We start from the raw sequence: 8565 nt of genomic DNA, 5'->3' as shown, positions 1-8565 counted from the left end.
AAACCTCGTACTAAATTACCTATTGGATTAATTTTTGATAAGATCTTTCGATTACCCCCTAAACTTAGTGCTGGCCCTGATCGTATACCCAATTATTTTTTGAGGAAATGTGTATGTGCCCTCTCTTATTCCCTCTTTGTCTTATTCAGTAGGTCTTTAGACTTTCTTCCATCCGAGTGGAAACTCAGTTTTATTACGCCTATATTTAAATGTGGTGCTGCTAATGAAATGATCAATTACAGGAGTGTGTGTGTACAGTCTGCCATCCCAAAACTTCTAGACAGTCTTATTTATGACCAAATTAATTTTTATTGCAAAGAACTTCTGTTGAGTGAACAGCATGGCTTCAGTCGTAGCAAGTCCACTATTACAAACTTGTTGTTGTATCAGGGTGCTCTGTTAAGTGCTTTGGAGAGGGGTGAACAAGTGGATGTAATATATACAGACTTTTCCAAGGCATTTGACAGTGTCAACCATAGCTTATTACTAGAAAAATTGAGACTTTTTGGTTTTTCAGATTGTTTGGTGGCCTGGTTTGCGAGTTTTCTTTCGGACAGATTTCAGCAGCTACAAATTGGGGATGCTAGGTCGCATCTTATCAGGGTGACCTCTGGGGTTTCACAGGGTGGTCATTGTTCTCCCCTGTTGTTCAATATTTTCATTATATGATATTTTGGTTTGCTTTAAAAATAGTAATTTTTTGTTATTTGCCGATGATTTAAAGTTTTATAGGGTGATCAGTTGAGAACAAGACATGGTGCTCTTGCAAGATGATCTGAATAGATTGTGTGAATGGTGTGTTGGTAATAGTTTGGCTCTGAATGTCGGTAAATGCAGTTACATTAGTTTCTACAAAAGAAACAAACGGGTAACTTCCTCCTATACTATTGATAATGTTAATCTTAGGTACACTGAAGTAGTAAAGGACCTTGGTATCTTTTTTGATGAACAATTGAATTTTAACACCCATGTAAATACTATTATACTAAAGCATCTAAGGTCCTTGGTTTTATCCAGCGCAATTGTAAGGATCTGTCGGTTGAAACTTGCAAAAGGTTGTACATATCATTTGTTGTCTCTTTGTTGGAGTATGGATCAATAATTTGGTCTCCTCTGTACATGAATAATTGTATGGCATTGGAGAGGGTTCAAAATAAATTTCTACGATTCTGCCTTTATAAACTTCGCATTCCAGTTTCTAATGGCCATTGTTATGATGAAGCAATGAACTTGCTGAACATGCGGAGTTTACTTAAGAGACGCACTGAGAATGATTTGGTGTTTATTTATAAACTTTTGAATGGCCTTCTGATTTGTCCCGAACTACTTAATAGGATTTCATTCAATATTCCATACCGTAATCTGAGGGCAAGTCGATTGTTTTGTTTGCCTTATCATCGTACCAACTATGCTATGCACTCGCCTGTCGAAAGGACCTTGAGACTGGAATTGAAGTTTTGGGAATTTCCTTATTACATTTTAGAAGTCTTATTAAGAGTTTGTAGGATTTTGTTTTTTTTAATTAATTTTGCTCCATGATTAATGATTTGAAATAGATTTGATCATTGTCATTGATAATAATTTGTTTTTTCTTTTTCTTAGCTAATTTTGCATTGTTAATTATTCTGATTTCGAGAGAATATTGTTACTACTTGTAAAACGGTCTAATTATCCTTGGTATTAAGATTAAGTCTGATAATTATTGTTAATTAATGGTTAGGTAGTATAGCTTTTATTTCTTTTTCAGAAATATATATATTTTTTGTAATGGGGTTGATCCCGTGTATATATAATAAATAAATAAATAGTATACATACTCTTTTAACGTGTAAGTCCTGTCTGATTTTTTAATTTTCCTTTTAAGAATGGAAAAAATCTCGATCACACGGTAGAAATGAATGTCCCCGTGTGAGATAATAATTATTGTTCAATCTTTTTGAATCTATTGGTTGAAACTAATGCGGAAAACAGTCTAACTATGGTATGATTCTTGTTCTGAGCAGCACACAGATCAGAAAAAAAGTGAAATTGTTCAATATTTTTGAATTCTGGATTTTTGTCAAGATGATACAACTTCATTGGGCCCTTTAGTCCCTGTTCCCTCATGATACACATAGAATGTTACCTTATCATCTTTCAAATTATGAATACATAAAACATTAACAGTGAGTTGCCTTAAATAGAATGTTTCCTGGACAGGAATAACCGGTAGTTGCAGGTTTTGCATATAATCAATGCAAATACCACCTACTTTATCATCTGCTTTGCAAAGTTTTGAAATAGTTTTAAGTTTGTTATAAAATTTGTTTGCCCGTTTCTTATGAACAGTTTTCTCTGCCAGTGGCACCCTTTTTGCTGTTTCATTTAAGAATTTGCTTTTTATTTTAGTATCTAACTCTTCACATGTGGAGCAGGTATCGACTTATGGGCGACCGAATGATAATGAAAATTGTTCTTTGAAAATCTTCTTGTAATACCAATATTTAACATTCTGTTCTGGGTGCATCTCTTTGAACAACTTATACATTATTAAAATGTTTAATTTTTCATTTAAATACCTATATTCTCTACTAGTATAATGAGCAGTTTTGACCGGAAACGAAGCAATATGTTGCATGATTGAATCTATAACAAGTCCTGACTTTGCATTTCCAGATTGATTTTAACCTCGTTTATCTATAGGACCTCGTCCCTCTCGTCTCAACGGGGCAACGTAAGCGATCATTGCTAATGCCAAAAATGGCAATAAATCCTTTTCTACAGATTTTTTTTGTACCTGTTGGTCCCTGAACTGTATATTCAAAAGATGCTAGTCTATCTGACTTGGAGGAAATATCGGCTGGTTTTATACGCCTTCGATGTGCAACTTCGTGGACTGAAATAAGCGATTGTGACAGACAATCTTGTTCATTCTTGGTGTTGAGGCTCTTAAAGTTCTGAAATACCTAATTGAATGCATGTTTCTTCAGAAATTCGCAAAAAGCATTTTTGGCGACACCTAAAAATAGCTCTTATTTAGCTAGCTAGTAATATTTTAAAACTTACTTGCAGTTAGGTCCTTGGTTAAGTTAACTGCAGGCGCCAGGCATAGATAAACAGTTTATAGGGGTTTATAGGTGGCGCCACAAAAAATAACCTTCAAGAGAACCTTGAAGGTTATTTTTTGTGAGTGGCGCCAGGGCACCACTCCAGCGTTTATAACACAGAACACAAATATATAAGCAGGTTTATAAGCAGATCCTTCAACTCTAGACTTTTTGATGACATCTCTTTAAAGCCGCGTCCAGATCTGTACCACGTCGCGCAACCGTACCACGATGCAAGCAGAAAACCCACGTTCACGTACGCCGTACCGAACAACGCTTCGCACCTCGCATTGCAACCGTTTGTGCGATCCATTTTACTGATATTTTAATTCTGCTATCTTGGATCCGCCATTTTGAATTTTGCATTTTTTAAAATTTAAAATCTCAAATTGTATTGTCATTGCAGTTGCATAAGTGTACCAAATTTCAACTCGAAAGCTCAACGGAAAGTTACTTTAAAATCAATTACAAGATTCCACCCGAACATACATACTTACATATTTACATACATACATTGCAAGTTAAATAAAAACTTGTAATAAAGATTACTTATCGTACTTAATGTTTCTCTAGGGGTATTTTTGTCTAAAAGAAACTCCATGCTCTTGAAATGAAGCCAGTTGCTTTCATAAATTTCATCTGCCTTTTCCGGTTCCTACACTTTTTTTATTTTTGCCCTCTCCCTTCGAAATGAGAAAAGCAAATTAGTTATCTTCTTTTTAATTTCATCCACCGTTGTATTTAACTTAGAGGATATTTGAGTCCAAGAATCAAATTTTTTAATTTTTGTTGTAATAGAATGCATGTTTTGGATTCCATAAACATTCATGATGCCTATAGAACGCAATTAAAAGAGATATACGCTCGTCAGTCCACTCCATGACACAAGTTTTTAAAATTTTAAAAATAAATTTAACTAGGTCGGTTTTTCAGTTGTATTTTTGTTTATCTTTATATGTAGGTTTTCTGTCAATTTTTAGTTTTAATGTAATGTTACTTTTAAATTTAATTTATATTATGAATGTGATATTTTAAATTTTCTGCACTTTTTCTTTCCTTATGGAGGAATCTTACAATGTAAATATTGGCTGTATTAAGGAAAAAAATAAAGTATTTGTATTCGTAAGATCTGGTGATATTGCTGACCAAACTTGGGAACCACCACTTACTATCTAACACCTCTCAAAAACTTGGTTCAAGCGATTCCTCGGCGTTAGCCGAAAAGTGACTTTTCGAAATGTGTAAAATTCACCTCAGGGGTAGAAAAAATTATCCAATAAGTGCATCGCCAAGAATTTCCACGTAATAACTGAGAATCGAATTCGGTGTTGACTTTCCACGACATCATGAGGCTTTTATTAGACCAATGATGTGCAGTACAATAATTGAAAATTCAATTCCTTGTAAACCCAGCTTTATCAGTGTATAAAACATTTGCCAAAAAAGGGGTTCATAAACTGGGCTGGGATTCTAAAATCACGACTCGATCTCGATACGATCACGACTTCGAATTCGATCGTGACGAGAAGAGTGATTCTAAATTTCAATCGTCAACTAAACTCGTTTTATTCATTTTGTTAATTTTTTTCGCCTTCGTGTTTTTTTATTTAAATATCTGCCTATATTATTTATTTAAAATAAAAAATTGTCGTTTAAAACCACCACTATCCATTGGAAAATCATAATTGAATTCATGGAAAATCACAAAAACTTGTTGTGTTCATCCACTTTTGGTTTTAATATGGCAACATGTGTGCAATTAATAAATCCTAGAACACCAGGGAAATTGGATCTCTCTATTAATGTTAATTTAATAATTTGACTCTCATCTCTTATATTTGAAAAATTAATGAATCGGTCAGCAAGGTGATTGTCAATAATTTCAGTAATTTTATGGATCCAATGACTTGTAGTAGTTTCGCTAATTTCAAATTTCAAATCTTATCCAATGCTTCTTTGGTAATATATCAATCTGTGGCATAATATCTTGATCTACTAAAACTGCCCATTCAATGGTAACTCTATTTCCTTTGCCTCTATTATTAACAGAAGGTTGTGGAAAATAGGGTCGAATTAAATCGCTTTATTAGTTGTTGTGTTAAACACAACAACTAATAGAAAGCTTCTTGATATACCTACTACACCGAGAAAAATTTCTAGTAACCATTAATAAAAACTCGATCCTCATAACTAGGAACTTAAGTAAAATAGACGCTAACTTAAACTTTAGTTCCGTTAACTTCGATGATCTAGTTAATGATATAAAAATAAAAAGTAATACTTACTGGTTTCCTCGTAATCATTAACACACGTTGCATATACTTTAATGGCTACTAGTTATGATTACTTGATATTTAGTAAGACTGACTAAGATATTTAGTAACCTTTAATAAGCGCCATATATCCTTTTTGAGATTCTGGTTGTGGTTACCTGATTATTAGCAGAGCTAACTAAGCTATCTGCTATCTAATAATCATTACTACCGCTTCCTGCAGACCACCAGACTGGTTACCAAATCTTTAGTAGTACTAACTAGCCATATAGTAATGGTTACTATAATTATCATAGTGGTAATAATATAGTTCTAGATATGCTGACATTGTAATCAAAACAATTTTACTAAAATATTTAGTTGAATTGGCTTCATAATCACAGTAACTCTCAGCCATTATCTAGTAACAGTAAGCTGCTTTTTTAGTCATTATGACCAAGCTATACAGGTTGTTCTATCAAAAGTGAGAAAAGCTTTTATATAATGTATATATAACAGCTGGTATTATTAATTCAATAAAATATCAACAGATGCAAACTAAAAACCTTTTCCAAATTTCAATGCCAATGATAATGAATTTCATAATGATTTGATAAGTCTGGCGAAAAAAAGGGCAAAAAAGTTTCATTCTATAATGAAAACCTGGTATTATAGATAATATATATAATAACTAAAAATGCCTGGTGACTATTGGTAAACATTAAATGAAACAAATACGTTTAAAAAAAGGATGCTGTTACTTTATGCACGTATTAAAAAAGGAAGAAGCTATATTGTCTGGTGTATATGATATACACAAACGTGTCGTCGACAAATCGTTAAGAAATAGTCAATCGTCAAGACACTCACGACTGAAAATTTTATTTAGAATCAGTCATATCGAGTAATCGTGTCGAATCATGAATTTAGAATCCCAGCCCAGTTTTCTTAATAATCAATGACAGAAGATTTGATATGAATACAGGAATTGAGTATGAAAAGTCATCCACATAGAATAACGGCTCACGTTTTTCTGCGCTGTAATTCTCCTTACAGATATCCCCGAATCTTTCTCTACATATGCTAAAATGCGCTCCTCAACATCAGGTGTACGAACCGTCAAATTATAGTTTTGGTACGATTTTGATAATTTTGGACATACAAGCGTTTAGTCAAAAAACCGTTTCCGTTAACTCTTCTATGAATAAAATCCATAGCTAACAGTTCGCTCACAATGTATTCCATAATTTATCAAATTTTACGTTTATGCACACTTCAACAACAATGAACTGAATGACGAAAATAATTGCGAATCAGAACATTTCCTTGGGTGTACATATTGTGAAATAAAGAAAGTGGTAATACCGCATACCTTCAAAATTATTTTTTTAACGATGTATGACAAGTAATATTAATTTTTTGTAAAAACCCGAATTTTTGGAAAAAGCCAAATTTGCTGTTTCTTAGTATTGCAGTACAAAGTGACAGGTGTTTTACTGATAATTTGAGCAAGTAGGGTTTTTATGAATGAAAAAAAGCGAGTTATGATAAATTTTTATTATAAATACGATAGAAATGCTATTAGAACGTCATAAATGTACTTATTGTACTGTATCCGGAGCGACATCAACCGCACCATACTTTATTTAAAAGTTTCGATAAAAATCTTAGGATGTTTGGTTCTTTTAATAGGTCAAAAAATAAATATAAAGATAGAATGGATGACGAAACTAACGAATATTTACTTATTGAATATAGCAAAGTATTCTGAAAATACCGCCTTTCATACAAGTGTTTGGAGACAGTTTAAAGTAGATTTATGTTATTTAAAACACATTTAGCTCAAAAATGGTAATACTGAAAAACGCGTGTTTTTTTGTTATTTGCTAGAGCAAAAAATGACTGATTGCACCAATTTTCTTGATAATGTGATATGGACCGACGAAAGTACATATTTTGTGTTGTGGGCAAAATAAAACAGTGATTATTGAATTAACTGTTTTAATTAAAACTCAAAAATGGTTCGCACAATCTTAACACAATTACTTTCCGAGTCTCAACTTAAAACTAAACTCTCTTCAGTCCCAAACAACTATTATTCAGTGCCGGGGCCCTACATCTGTCAACTAAATAGGGCACTTAAGTATTTATTTATGACTTTTCTGGACACACAGATATTTAGTTACATACTTATAAATAAGAAACTGCCTATTCACATATTCTAGATTAAACAAACTTAAATGCTATAAATGTCTTTTGGATATTATTTTTAAATCCATATTTATGAGGTGCCACATTTGTACATGTGTGACATTTTTAACACAAATAATAAACGCATTTGGAGCCAAAATAATTTCTGTCTCTTCTCTCTAATGTCGAGGGTCGATTTGAAACACCCTGTATAGCCACTGTACAAGAAATAAATATGCACTAAAACTGACCCAGGTGAGACCCTGTTTACACCGACAACAATAAATTATGAACTTTTTTAAGAAGAATCTCTCTTGACAGGGCAATTTTAATAAATTATCGTTTTTTTTTCGAAACTGCTCGCGTAAAGGCAAAAATAACTTAATAATGGCAATAAATCAAAGCGCGATCTCTCCGGTATGGCTGGTATGCAAGAAAACAACTTAATCTAAATAAATGCATAAACGAGTTGACAAGAAGAAGAATGTACCGAAATATCTTGGCGCGAGAGAGCATCATCACCATCATCATCATCATCGTCATAATAAATGATCCGGTTAGCGAGAATCCCGCTGGCGCCTACGAAAACAAAATAAACGAGACCATTTAAAGACCTTGTTGGTAAATAACGATTAAAATTATTGCTGGTGGTTAATAATCTATTTGGTCGTCGCCGTGATATGCACGATGGCATGGCTACTATACCGCATTCCAACCGGGGATTAATTTATAACCACGATGATAATAAACGGTAGTACATTTCTTCATACATATATACATATGTATGTATGTATGCTCGAGATTCGAATGTTAAATCCGATTAATCTGGGCTGTAAACAAGCCCCCGTTTATCGTTGTATAGTTTGATTCAGCATTGAAGTACATTTTCAAGAAAATAATCATGAAAGTATAAAAAATGAAAAGCAAATTTTGATTTTATAATTAAGGTGGAAGGTGATTGTTTTTATCTTATACAAAAAAAAATGTTCCAAATTACCTTTAGCCTCCCACCCACCCCACACAGCTTACCAGTAAGA

This window comes from Anthonomus grandis, chromosome 2 (assembly GCF_022605725.1).
Source record: "Anthonomus grandis grandis chromosome 2, icAntGran1.3, whole genome shotgun sequence".
Lineage (NCBI taxonomy): Eukaryota > Metazoa > Arthropoda > Insecta > Coleoptera > Curculionidae > Anthonomus > Anthonomus grandis.
The sequence above is the reverse complement of the archived record's forward strand: the minus strand, read 5'-3'. Positions refer to the sequence as shown.